Source organism: Miscanthus floridulus, chromosome 5 (assembly GCF_019320115.1).
Source record: "Miscanthus floridulus cultivar M001 chromosome 5, ASM1932011v1, whole genome shotgun sequence".
Lineage (NCBI taxonomy): Eukaryota > Viridiplantae > Streptophyta > Magnoliopsida > Poales > Poaceae > Miscanthus > Miscanthus floridulus.
Genome location: NC_089584.1, coordinates 33,077,475 through 33,091,238, shown reverse-complemented (window position 1 = coordinate 33,091,238; position 13,764 = coordinate 33,077,475). Strand labels below are relative to the sequence as shown.

At 46.4% G+C, this 13,764-nt stretch overlaps 1 long non-coding RNA gene and 1 pseudogene across 1 annotated transcript; both read right to left on the bottom strand.

The window, feature by feature from the left end:
• Positions 1 to 488: 488 nt before the first annotated feature.
• On the bottom strand, positions 489 to 4,414 carry LOC136451919 (uncharacterized). The gene is made up of 3 exons (XR_010758675.1): positions 4,278 to 4,414; positions 921 to 993; positions 489 to 807 (listed from the first exon to the last, which is right to left on the bottom strand). It is a non-coding gene; the product is annotated as an uncharacterized lncRNA (long non-coding RNA).
• Positions 4,415 to 5,654: 1,240 nt separating this feature from the next.
• LOC136451918 (putative serpin-Z12) lies at positions 5,655 to 7,631 on the bottom strand (annotated as a pseudogene).
• Positions 7,632 to 13,764: the final 6,133 nt, after the last annotated feature.

Below are 13,764 nucleotides of genomic sequence, written 5' to 3'. Positions count from 1 at the left end.
CGGTCTCCCAACTGGAAGCCTCTCCCACATCCAAATCTGCAAAAAAAGAGTGGAAACATGAATGTTAATCACTTTTGTTAAGAAAATACATTGAATTGTAGTGGTAACTTGTACAACTTTGCTTTATTACCTGCAACAGTGTGATGCAGCCTGACATTGTAGCGTGCGAGCCTCCAGGACGGCGGCAAGCCTCGCAAAGCTGACGGTACAGGAAGGCAAGTATAGCCGAGCCCCAACTCCTATTGCCGGCATCCTCCCAGTTCAAAAGGCACGGAATGTACATCCAGGACGCCGTGTCTCCAGTGCCGTCAGGGAAGAGAACCGTACCTAACATGTGGAGGACATAGGCCCGACTAGTAGTATGTCACGGTCTCGGCGTCTACGTTGGGTGGGCACTCCCGAAACTGCTGACGAAGCCACCTCAGGGACACCCCACTGCTGCGCCGTTTCTTGCCAGCCTCAACTGCCGCTAGGGGCCAGTCCCAAGAAGTGCTCAACCCGCTGCTGCCATCCTTCAGACTCCGTGTCTCCTGTCACTGGGAATCCTCGGATTTTGACTCCAAGGATCATGGCAACGTCCTCGAGAGTGACCGTCATCTCCCCGCATGGTAGGTGAAAGCTGTGTGTCTCCGGACGCCACCGATCTATCAACGCCGTCAGCGCCGCTGGGTTGAAAGGTGGCGTGCCTCGACGACAAACACGAGCAACGGTAGCAAGGTTCGCCACCTTCAGGAGGGGCGTGTACCTCTCGTCGTAGACCATGGTCGTAGAGGCCTCATGTGTCATTGGCCTCAGCACATTCAAAACCTGCAAAAAAAACAAGCATGAAAAAGTATTAGTGCATGTCACTTTATAAAGAGCATGGACTATAGAGCAAAACATGAACAATGCAGTGTTTTCATACGAATTGTTGAATATACCTCTCCGTTCTCGATCCTCCGAGCCCGGTGGTGCTCATCGAACCTTGGATCAAGAAGGGGGAACCGATCCATCCTGCAACATAAGCAATGACAAACCATTAGTGTAAGTTAAAGCATGTGTATGTGGTACGAAGTAACATAAAAATAAAAAAAACAAAAGTAAACCAATGTACCATTACACAAAGCAATTCTAGTAGCTAGCTTGATGGATACCTGTTGTCTAAGTAGTTTCAGGACATTTTCTCTTATTGTGGCCCGGCTTATGGCAACCAGAGCAACGGCTCTTTTGGGTGTCCTCTACAAAATGTCTCCCAACCTTACTCGTGGTTGATCTACCTTTCGTGGCTCGGTCCATGTCCATCCTGAACCGCTTCCGCCGCCTAGGTCCTCTACTCTTCCTAGAGTAAACCAAGATCAGCCACATACTTGGGGCCATCATAAGTAGGCCATTGACTCTCGTCAAGATATGGCTCGAACTGAGGATTCCAGGTGCTCATTAGGTTCCTCAAAGAGAACTCCGCGGCCATACGGGGAGGGACCTCAGGGTCAACACGTCTAAGGCGACAGGCTGTAATCATGTGGGAGCAAGGCCTATGGTATATGATCGGTTTTCCACACGTACACTTGTTCTCATTGATCACTACTTTATGTTTTCGAGCACCACGGTCTTCACCACCAATGTTAGTTCCGCCACCCTCTAGAATCTCATATCCATGGTTGATCGGATCGAAACATGAACCCTTCTATCGTTTAGACTTTTTCTTTGAGAAAGCTAGTTCCTGAGATGCTAAAAGTGGCCAAGCTTTGCCTGCTGTCCATAGAGACCTCGCATGCTTCTTCCTCGAAACGAACCTAAGAATTCAACTTGTAGAAGGTGAATGAGGCAATAGCAGTCACAGGCAGACCACGACAACCTCTTAGAAGGCTGTTGAACATCTCTGCCATGTTACTAGTCATGAAGCCCCATCTCCAACCACCCGTGTCATATGCAAGTGACCACTTATCCTTCGACGCCATCAACTCGCTCAAGAATTGCCTGCCATCAACATTTGTGGCTAACTTCAGGGCATCTAACTTGTCTTTGAATAATTGAACCTCTTGCTGCCTGCAAACCTCCTCAAATAATTTGAAGTTGTCCTTTGTGTGATCACGCCTTATAAGATTCTGAGCAAGGTGTCTGGTGCACCACCGGTGATGTATTTGGCCGTAACCAGGAATCTCTTGTTCTACGGCATTCAGAATGCCAGCATGCCTATCGGATATCACACAAACATCACGTCCCAGACCAATTACCACTTGTCTTACTAGCCTGAGAAACCAACACCAACTATCCGTGTCCTCCTTCCGAACAATCGCAAAGGCCAATGGCACAAGCTGGTCCTCTGCATCTGTCCCAATACAAATAAGCATTGTGCCTTCAAATTTCCCTGTAAGAAAGGTCCCGTCAATTGAGACGACGGGCCTGCAATGCTTGAATGCTTCGATGCTCTGCCCGAACGCCCAAAACGCCCTTCCAAATACCTGGCTACCATTCCTTGTTTCACCCTCCTTAGGTAAATACTCGAAGTGCATCCCAGGATTTACGGCCCTCATTGCGTTCAACATTACAGGGAGGCGCTCATAAGCTTCTTCCCAATTTCCAAATATTATTTCCAGTGCACGCTGCTTTGCCCTCCATGCTTTCCCATACTTGACATAGTAATTATACCGTTGGAAGATGATCTCAACCAATGCAGACACCGTAATGGTTGGCATATGCTTCACCACGGGGCATAATTGCCTTGCAATGAACCTAGAATTGAGCTGCAGATGGTTCTCTTCTGCCTCAGCAGTGGCACAAACATGTGGTTGCTTCACTGAGGTAATCTTCCATTTGCCTGCCTTCGTCTTCCTAGCACATACTCTCCAACCACACTGTTGTTCTTCACAAGCAACAGTGTACCTCTTCTCCTTGAATGAATTGATGACCCTAAAAGGTCGGTTGTGTACAATGGAGTACTCTTGCAACCATGATTTCAACTCATCCATGGTAGCAAACAATATGCCCTTCCGTATGATGAGGCAACCGCTAACATCAGGCACAGTTGTATCACTTTGCCCACCATCAGCTACTGCCCTATGACCATGGCTAAGGTCCTCGAAATCACCAACTAGTGGATCTCTCCAAGGCAAGACCCTAGACAATATCTCTATTTCCCTTAAATTCAGACGACCAACAGGGCGATCGTCATCAGAGTCTTCGGCTATCTCCTCTACGAAGGACTCATCATCTCCAGCTATCTCCATGTCAAAACGGTTCGTAGCCCTAGCATCACCAAAGTCTTCTTCACTACTAAGATCATCTTCGTCGCTAAGCTCATCCTCAATAGAAAAGTCTCCGCTAGCGTCAGTCCAAACCTTCTTCTGCATCAACAATTACATAATCATCATCATCTTCATCACTATCATGATTGCCCTCACCATCGGCAACCGGATTCTCTTCCTCATCTCCACCGTAGCCTAGTTGTGTGACAAGTATTTCTTCTTCAGGCAAAGGACCATAACCTATGTGAGCGGGGGAAGATGGCCATGCTTCGAAGTTATCATTTCCTAAGCCGGACTCCTTACTTACTACTAAATCCAAAGATCGCACTTCTGAGGCCAATACAACTGCCTTGTAATCATTCCATTCAGACTCGTTTGTAATTTTGAGCAACCGCTTGATCCGAGGACCCTTCGACGACCCAACATCTATGACACCTTCAAACTGAACATGCACGTCTCCTTCATTCCAGCCTAACTTAACCTTCACTCGCTCCACTAACTGGGTCAAAGATGGTGTTTCAGAAAAAATCAACAACTCCTCACACATGTCCAGAAATTCCAAACTATCATCTCTTGTCCTAACAATACGGCCTCCATGATGCAACCTCACTAATTTATCCATCTACAGCCATCACACAACAAGTAGTGTAACATATGAATATATTTCAATCCAATAAGTAGAAACTAAAATATATCATTTCATCGTTTTTCAACCCCAACAACATAATCATTTCTAGTCATAACAAATTGAAATGTAATGACCAACAAATTAATAAAATACATAGTAACCCTAATGACCAACAAATAACTAACCCTAATGACACCTACAATAAACAAATAACCCTAATGACCAAAATAACTAGAAACCAAACTAACCTAACATGTTCATCACATATAACAGTTAAACAACAATGCACTCAATCATCCTAAGCCATACATTTTGCAAATGCAAACACAAATATACCAAATCACCAAACAACCATGATTCCAAATGATTAGGGACAATGTAAGCACATCTACGCGGATAGAATGGAGGAGGGGAGGGACCATTACCTCGAGGAACCTTCGGGAGCCGAGATCGTGGCACCGGGGGTCGATTTTGGGGGTTAGGGTTTGGTGGCGGCGCGGGGGAGAAGAGAAAGAGAGGGAGGCCGGCGGTTTCAGAATGAAGGGAGGAAGAAGAAGGGGCCTCGGCAGCGGCCTAAAGGGTCCAGACCTCGGCGTTGAGTCGGGTCACGCCGAGGTCTGGAGGCTCGGCGTTAAGTGACCCAACGCCGAGCTGCTGGGCCACCGTTCTGTGTTGGGCCGCCTGGGCCACGCTCCGGATGGGGCCAGAGCTCGGCGCTCAGTCCGACCGCGCCGATGTTGGGTACTTGGCGTCGGCTGACACGACGCCGACGTCTCGGACCCACGCGCCAACGTGGCGACGACGACCCCGGTCGTCCGTGACGTGGCAGTACCTCGGCGTGGCGTGACACGACGCCGAGCCTCATATCTCGGCGTCATGTGCTAAGACGCCTAAAAATGGTCTATTTTCAGAAATTGTTTTGGCGTTGGTATTTTTCTAGAAATTGTTTTCAAAAGAGATCAAAATACGAAAATTTCACAGGTCGTGGAGCTTTGATGGTAGCAATGCCACTCATTGGCGAGCTCATGGCACAGCGTTCGCTTCACGCAGCTTTCACACATCATTAAACTACACACAACAACTATTATATTTAATAAAACTTTCAAAAAAAATCAGTGTAGAAAATGTTTGAATCGAAGGGCAGTAACGATGCACCAATTAGTTTCTCATTTCGTGAGGAACAACGAGGGGTACTTCGACCGACAGATCAGCAGCGAAACCGTATCACATTCATAATTGACAAAACAATTTGCTTCAAAAACCTCCTCAATGTGAGGGTAAGGATTAATAAAAACCCATGGACCAACCGGTCCATTCTAACCTTTTGCTATGATCAACAATGGTTATAAAGAGTCTTCTCTGTAACCGTTTGCGTACAAGTACAGCACAATGGAACACTAGCACATGGAGAAAAGTACATAGCTGGTTTTTGTTTTTCTTTTTTAATTCTGACACAGGTCCTACTTATCGATTTAGCGCGGGTCCGTTCGCTTCGCTGAAAAAACAAGCCAAAACACTGTTCCGACTGATTTGTTGGGAGAGAAAAACACTGTTTCGACTGAAAAAAAATAAACTAAAAAAGACGGATTATAAAAGAAGCGAACAGTGTTGGAGCTTCTGGCAATGGAGTTGAACTTTGTTAGCTCAGTTCTATCTTTACACTGGAGCTGCCCTTAGATCGTGTAGTACTAAACACTTGCTTGTAGCTTTTTAGCGTCATGGTTTACTATATTTTTGTTGACTAACTTAAAGTAACCGGAATTTCCTTTTTTTCCCAACAATATGGAGATCAAGTAGTCGAAAAAAGGATTGATTTTTCATTCCTAAAATTTCGAAATCCATTATGTCATATCTTTCAGATCACTAAAATAATAGAGATAGGGAAAATATACAGCAATTACGATTTTTCCAGATCCATTATTTTGTCTCGTTCACATCACTAAAGTGAGAGATATTATGTTGGGAAAATGGCACAAGCATTTAGAAAAACAACGGCGTCTTGGAATTCCTCTCGATGAGCAAGGAAATGGCAAATGGTTTAGCCACCTCTGCAGCTGCGGCCTGCGGGTGGGTGGATCACTCCGCCAGTGGATTCACCACATGGCCGAAGAAGAGCACGGCGCTGCTCCTCTCCTCAACGATGGCGAACAAGAAGGGCCGGTCCGCCACGAAATCCACCGGCGGGATGGCGCTCCGGCTGAGGCAAATGGACACGGCCGTGGCCGCGGCGGCCACGGTGCCCTCCTCGTCCACCTCGACGGTGGCCTTATGGTACACTCCCGCGATGGAAGCCCCACCTCCGCCGGCGAACATGCCAGAGAAGTCGCCGCCTCCAAAAGCGCTGGTGACACCCAGCCTCTGCATCTCCTCGCTCGCCTCGAACCCGAACGTGAACTTGAACTTGGGGACCATGAGCCGCCCAACCGGGACCTTGCCCACGGGCGTGTGCTTCCTGATGAACCCCGGCGTCGAGACGACCTTGTCGTAGACATCTCCGAGGCCGTGGTCGTCGTCTGGGAGGAGCAGGAGCATGTAGATGTACGCGGCCTGGTGCCACTGGTGGCCGCTCTTGCAGCTGTAGGGCAGCTTGAGGGCCCTGAAACCGGGGAACACGGCGACGTATTGCTGCTGCTCATACCTGCTCGTCGTCATGAACGGCGCGCGCACGGTGGCGCGGTCGAGGAGATGGAACGGCGCGTCGAAGGTTCTTGACGGGTCGAACGGCTGAGCCCATGTCCCCTTGAAGTAGAGAGCGTTGGCAAGCACGGCCACCGTGGACGAGGTGACGGAGCCGGAAGGGAGGACGGCGCCGATAAGCCCTTTCGTCGCGTCCTTCACGAAGTCGTTGATGCGCTGCCTCGCCTCCTCGGCCTACAACATGGAACCATTCAGTTACTTGTTTCCATGTGGCATGTGCTGCTGAGATTCACAAAGATTGCTTCACGTTGACAGAATAGCAAACAAATAAATCAGGACGCACCTGTGACACGAAGTCCACGGATTCCGCGACGGCGGCGTAGACGGCACCGCGACGTCCGCGAACTCCTCCCGGAGCGCGCACCGGCGGTCCACCCAGACGCCGCACGCGAAGGACGTCTGCGGGATGCCGCGCAGCGCGGCGACCAGCCTCGTCACCGCGGCGTGCCGCAGCTCGTCGAGCGACGCCGACCCTAGGAAACGCAGCAGCTCCGCCTGCGTCTCGCCGCTCGCGCCCGCGGCCACCAGCGCGAGCGCAGCGTGGAACGACAGCGGCGAGAGCATGAAGTTGCGTCCCTCGCCGGCTGCCTTGCGCCCGACGCGCCTCGCCAAGCTCAGGCAGCCGGTCGCGTCGTCGTCGCCCGCCACACACGCCCCGCCCCCGCCCCCGCCCCCGGCCCCGCCGGGCGAGGCGTCACCAGGGGTCTCGCCTGCTGGGACGACGACCGTCGAGTTCGGCCACGGGGTCCAGGGTGATGAGAGGGTAGGGGGAGGCGGCGCAAACGTACTGGACGCCCACTGCCAAGGGGCGGCCGGCGCAGCACGGTGCGGCGGCGTGTAGTTGTGCCAGCGAGGAGGAGATGGCTGCTGGGAGATGTGCTGGGTCGGCTGGGAGGCAAGGTAGCTCGCAATGGCTGCCGTGACGCTTGGAGCGGGAAACTGCTGGGAAGAATGGCCATCGGCGCCGTCGTGCGTCGGAGCGGCGTGGTCGTCTTGGCGCCACGACGAGCTGATGTTCCGCGAGCCAGTCGGGTAGTACGACCTCATCGTTGGCAACTGTACGCTTCGTGGGTGGTATTCTTGTCCGCAACTGTACCATGTGTCGTGATGATCTTTTATAACAAAGAGTGAGAGGTTTTATAATATATAAAGATCCGTATATGATATATAGCGTAACACCCACGCAGTTAAGCGCGTTATAATTCAAACGCGGGAACAGGCACAGCTTAACCTCACTACTAAAGCTGGTATTTAGAAAACAGCTTCATGAGCAACTTTCCAGTAAAGTTGAGCAATTTTGAAAATATTATTTGGCAAAACAGTTTCACCAACAGCTTCATGTATAGATAGGAGAGAGAAATGAGGAAGAGAGTTGAGATAAGCTACTTTTTTCAGCTTCATCCCAACTTATGTCTCTGTGGAAGGAAGAAAAAAAAACAACTTTATGAGTGAATCTGTTTTGGAAACGAGCGTTTGATAAATAAAACAGCTCACAACAGCTCATGAAGTTTTGTGAGTTGTGCCAAACAGGCCCTTAGTTTGTTCGCTCTGTTCGCTGGACTTATAAGCCGTACTTTTTCAGCCAACGAATATTAATTTTCTCTCACAACAAACCAGCTAGCTATGACTTATCAGACAAGCGAACATGACAGCTATCGATATTATAAAGTTGTTTGCCGTCACGTTACAGGTTTCATGTCACACAAATGTCTCCACGCTATGCTTGTGAAAAAAATACCATATACTCCCTTCATTTCAAATTAGACGTTCTGACTAGGTATGTATGTAATAAAAATTTCTAAATTATAAAACGTTCTGACTAGGTACATAATAAAAACTATAAATTTAGAAAAACTAAAATATCATATAATTTAGAATAAAAGAAGGTCTTGTTTATAAATTATCCATCATACTATTATGAAGCCCAAAATTTCACTGCATCTGTTTTGAAATTATTCACCAGTGTCCTTACAAGGAGCAAAAAATATCCACTTAGGTGCTTTTCCATTATATGCCCCTTCAAATATTTAAAAAACAAGCAAAATACTCACATGTTTGTTATTGCATATGTACGTCGTACGTGGCATGCATTTACGAGATTAAAAACTACAATTTGCATGATCAAAGTTGTACACAACTTGAAATGGGTAGCTCAAGATTGTAATATTGGAAACAAACTAATTCGTACTAGAAAGAAAGTAGAACACACTTTAGTATTTTAGTTAATGCAAAGTTCTTTTTTTTTTGTGAGGAAATGCAAAGTTCGTTACCAACATATACATTTAAGAGAGGCGCAATTCACGTATTCAAAAGGATATCCTATTCAAAACTGTATATAGCTTGAAACATGTTGCTCAAGCTTATAACATTAGGAAGATGACATAGAAAGACGCAACTACGTCCGGGTTAAAATATTTACAGTAACTTGAATCAATGTTGGGGATAAAATAGCCAAAAGACAATGGAGTACTTATGGTAAAAATGATAAAGAAATTTCTTATTATTATTTAACGCCAGTGTAAATCTTGTCCATCGGTCATTAGAATTTTATCTATCCTTCTAATCTTAAAGGTAATTTAGATTTTTGTTGAAAAGCGAAAAAATAGGTCGTCGTTCTTTTACAATACGATCAGAAACAAGAGAATTTTTTTACCAATCAATATTTTATTTTATCCCACGCCACCCCGCCACTCCACGCACCCACCAATTTTATCTCTACGCACCCACTGTGGTCAAAGGACCATGCATTTTCATCTTACATTTTTTCCCATGCCACCTTGTCACTCTAGCACCCACCGTCATCATAGGACCAGGCCACCTTTCCACTCTATGCACCCGCTGTTGCCATAAGTCCACGATCGAGACGAGCTTCCTCCCCCAATGCTATAGTAAGGGCACGTTTAGTTCTTAAAATTTTTTGGATTTGGCTACTGTTTGGTTACTATAGCACTTTCGTTTGTATTTGGTAATTAGTGTCTAATTATGGACTAATTAGGTTCGAAAGTTTCGTCTCACGATTTCTCACTTAACTGTGCAATTAATTTTTTTTTGTCTATATTTAATACTCCATGCATGTGCAAGATTCGACGTGACACTTTAAGGGGAAAATTTTTAGAATCTAAACAGGCCTAACATCCTCCAAACATATTGCTGACTACATGACCCATGTAAAGGACAACCACACAAATGTATAAGTAGTCCATATATGGGATCCGCGTGATCAATTCAGATAACTGCTATTATTTTCTCACATTTTTCAGCTAATAAGATGGGTCCTACCTGAAATAAAAACACTATCCTGTATCTAGATATCTAGAATAGGGAGAGGGAGGAGTAAAAAAAGTAATATTTTTTATTATCTAAGGGTGGTCTAGGATATTTATTATTGTAGACTACTATAAGTATGGGTAGTTCATAAATTTACAGGCATCTATTACTATGAGCTACTCTATGACATCTATATATTATTGTGTTCCATCCAGCTTGGTAACCAGTGAATATTAGTTTAATTCCTATAAAATGCTTTTGAATAACATTATGGTCCAGCTAAGTAACTAGTGAATATTATTTTGAGCACACTACTAGTGCCCGGACGTCCGGACGCTCGCGACTGCTACACGCTCGTGCTAGGCGCGTTCCCGCGCTTCCCGCGTCCGCAGTTGCACCGCGCTCCATCCCTCCTCCGCTTTCTACACACATGCACGACGCCCCAGCAACTGTAGTAGGTGGTTGTGACAGGTGAGTCACATTGCAACATGTACAACACCCGATATACTTTTAAAATATTCAGATGAAACATTTGCAACATGTGTCTGAACATAGATGAAATACTCGAAACATGCGTCTGAAATACTTGCAAAAATATCTAAAAACACTTGAAAAGACATTGCAAAACATATGCAACATCCAGATAAAAAAACTTGCAACATATGTGTGAAACATATACAACATCCAAATAAAAACACTTGCAACATACGTCTAAAAAAACAAATGAAACATTTAAAAGTCTTACCACATACACTACTACAGGAAGTTTAACTGAGGCAGGCGAAATGGCTTAACCGAGGCGGGCAAGCCAACCGCCTAGATGCAAAGGTCACGGTTAATCGTGGTCTTAACCGAGGCGGTTGCCAACCACCTCGGTTAATCGTATTAACTCAGGCGGGCTCCTTACAAACACCCTGAAAGCATCTAGGCTCCTAGTTGGGTTTCGGTGATTAATGACAATACGAGATTACTGTGACTAACGTGTGTTTTGCAGATGCAATTAAGTTAGGTCATGTTAATGACAATTGATTGGGCAATCATGGTGGTCATGCCCCTACGATGGAAATCGTTTCGGTTTTTAAAGAATGGACGACAAGGTTAAGGATTGACTAGTTCTAAGTGTCGTTTGGTGTTGAAGAGACACTTAAAGTAGTTTAGGACTTTGTTTTTCCTTTGGTCGTACTATTAAGAGAGGTATGGACGGTAGCTTGACCTAGGTGAGTCTAGTGGGTTAGGTGTGGTGTACACTTATTAAATCTAGCACTAGGTAGCTCCTAAAAAGCCCTTAGATTAATTGGAGCAAACTTCATTCATATATGATTGCGAGTTGGAAGTGAATGGAGGGTCAAATGTTGATCGGACGCTGGTCCCGGTGTGACCGGATGCTGACGCAGAGTCCGGTCAATTCATTTGATCAAGGTGAAGTCGTCTAGATGCGACCGGACGCTGAGTGTAATATGACCGGACGCTGGGTGCTAGAGTCCGATCAACTCCAGTAAGGTCCTAGAGAGGAAGAATTCTGATCGGACGTGTCAAGTCAATGCTGACCAGACGTCGGTCAGGTTCTGGCTACTGACCGAACGTTGGGTTCTAGAGTTTGGTCAACATCAGTAAGGTTCCAGAGGGCAGTTTTTGTGACCGGACATGTCCGGTCAGTGCTGATCGGACGCTGATTAGTGTCCGGTCATAACTTAACTGCTTGGTTGTGGGGGAGAACTGACCGAAGCATCCGGTCACCCCACAGTGGCACATAACGGTTCATTTTGAATGAGGGGTTATAAATACTTCCTCTATTCACTCAAGGGATTACTTTTATTTATTCCAACAGCTAAGAAACACCCTTGAGAGTGCAAGAAAGAGCAAGGTCCTAGTGAGGTGATTGAGATTTGAGAATTCAAGAGAGAGGCCTCATTAGTGAAAGCAAGAGTAGCAAAATGTACATCCACCCTTCTCATTAGGCTTGTCGTGGTCAAGTGAGAATTCGTGTTTGTTACTCTTGGTGATCGCCATCACCTAGATGGCTTGGTAGTGATTGGGAGTTAGGTGATCATCCGGTGGAGCTTGTGGATGACCCAACACAAGTTGTGAGCGGTTATGGGTGATTCACCACGACGGAGTGTCAAAGAATCAACCCGTAGAGAGCACTTGATCCTTGCGCGGATCAAGGGAGAGCTACACCCTTGCGTGGGTGCTCCAACGAGGACTAGTGGGGAGTGGCGACTCTCCGATACCTCGGCAAAACATTGCTGTGTTCCTCCTTCTCTAGTTACTTTAAGCATTTACTTTGAGCAATTCAATTCTTGTCTTTACATTCATAGAATTATCATGCTGTCGATGTTTGATCACCGATAGCCTACTATGGGGGTACCCGAGGTAGTATGTTCGGGCTTCAGCGTATGCAGAACTCAACGGTTAACGCAAGAGACAGTCGATTTATCCTGGTTCGAGCCCTCGATCATGGATCGAGTAATAGCCCTACGTCCAGTCAGCGTTAGCCTTTGCATTAGATTGATTGTAAAGTGTTTGTGTTGTACAATTGTTGTCTTGAACCCCTGATCCAAGGAGCCCTGCCCTCCTTTATATAGTCAGGAGACCAGAGTCCTAGTCGGTTTACAATGAGAGTTCCTAGTAGGATTACAGAGTAATACTATTACTAATATTACAGGAGAAGAATCCTAATTAGACTAGGTCTTTTCCCTTCCTCGCGGGGTATCCCATGGGTCCCGCACCGATAAGCCCCCGAGCACTTCATGGTTTAGTTCTGGAAGCCTCGTCTTGTTCCTTCAAGTCTCGTCGAGCAGGAACAAACGTCGTCCGAGTGCTTTCTTGAGCGAAACCGTGTAGCGCTTCGTGAGATCTTTGCTTGGTGTGTACTTTTTTGAAGAAAAAAGTACTCCCATTTGGATTTAGCCCCCAAGCCTCTTGCTGCTTGGCACAAGGAGCTTGAGGGTCTTTTCTTGTAATCTTCCTGATTCAACGTTGGAAGGTTCCCCGGCTTCCTTGTTGAAAAGAGCTCTGATTTAGCTGTGTTCAGGTTCTTTCTGTCAGAAAGAGCCCGGATACAGCTATGTTCGGGTTCTTTTTATCTTGTGGTCTTGAAGTCGCCTGTCTTGAAGAAATGTTCTGAGTGACGTGCGCTTTTTTTTGAAGAAAAAAGTACACTCACTGAGTGTAGCCCCCGAGCCTCTTGCTATTTGGAACAAAAAGTTGGAGGGTCTTGAATCTGAGTTGTTCGATAGAACTGTACACCTCTCCTTTTGCAGCCCCCGAGCATATATCCGGGTTGTTTTGTTCAGGAAGAACTTGGATGCAGAGTCTTGGCATATTGTCTGGTAGTCTGCTGTTGTCAGATGTAGTTGTATGGTGGTGGTTGAGTGTAAATGCCTTTTGTTCACGGGTTGTACTGTGTTGGTATATTCTTCCGAATATGCTCGTCTTTGAGTACTGTTCCCTCTCGCCAGAGTCTTTCATTATTGAGTCCTGTCTTTTCACTGTGTCCTTTGTTAGGCTTATTTCGTTGGTACTCCTAGTCCATGTGCACCGCTCCTTTGACCTATAAATACCCTCCTGGAGTGTTTGTTTTCATCCATTGAACATTCTGTTGAAACCTTCGTGGTCATGAACATGGTAGTTTGTGAAGTAGAGCAGCCCCTAGGCGTGTTTTGTAGTTCCTGTGTGTCTTGTCGTAGCTGGAGGAAGTCTTGTGATAGGGATTAGAGGTAGGCTAATCCTGCAGTAGCATTGTACTAGGATGTACGTGGCAATAGTTGGAGGAAGTCTTGTGATATGGGCTTCATTCCTTCATCTGGCAGTTTTGGGTTGATCCTTGTCGCCTGTCCTGAGACTGTCCGGTGCAGATCAACACCATATCTAGCATCACATCAGTCTTGGGTAGACAGATGCCTACCGGCCTTCTCTGCTCCATGTTGTCCTGCCGTGCTGCTGATT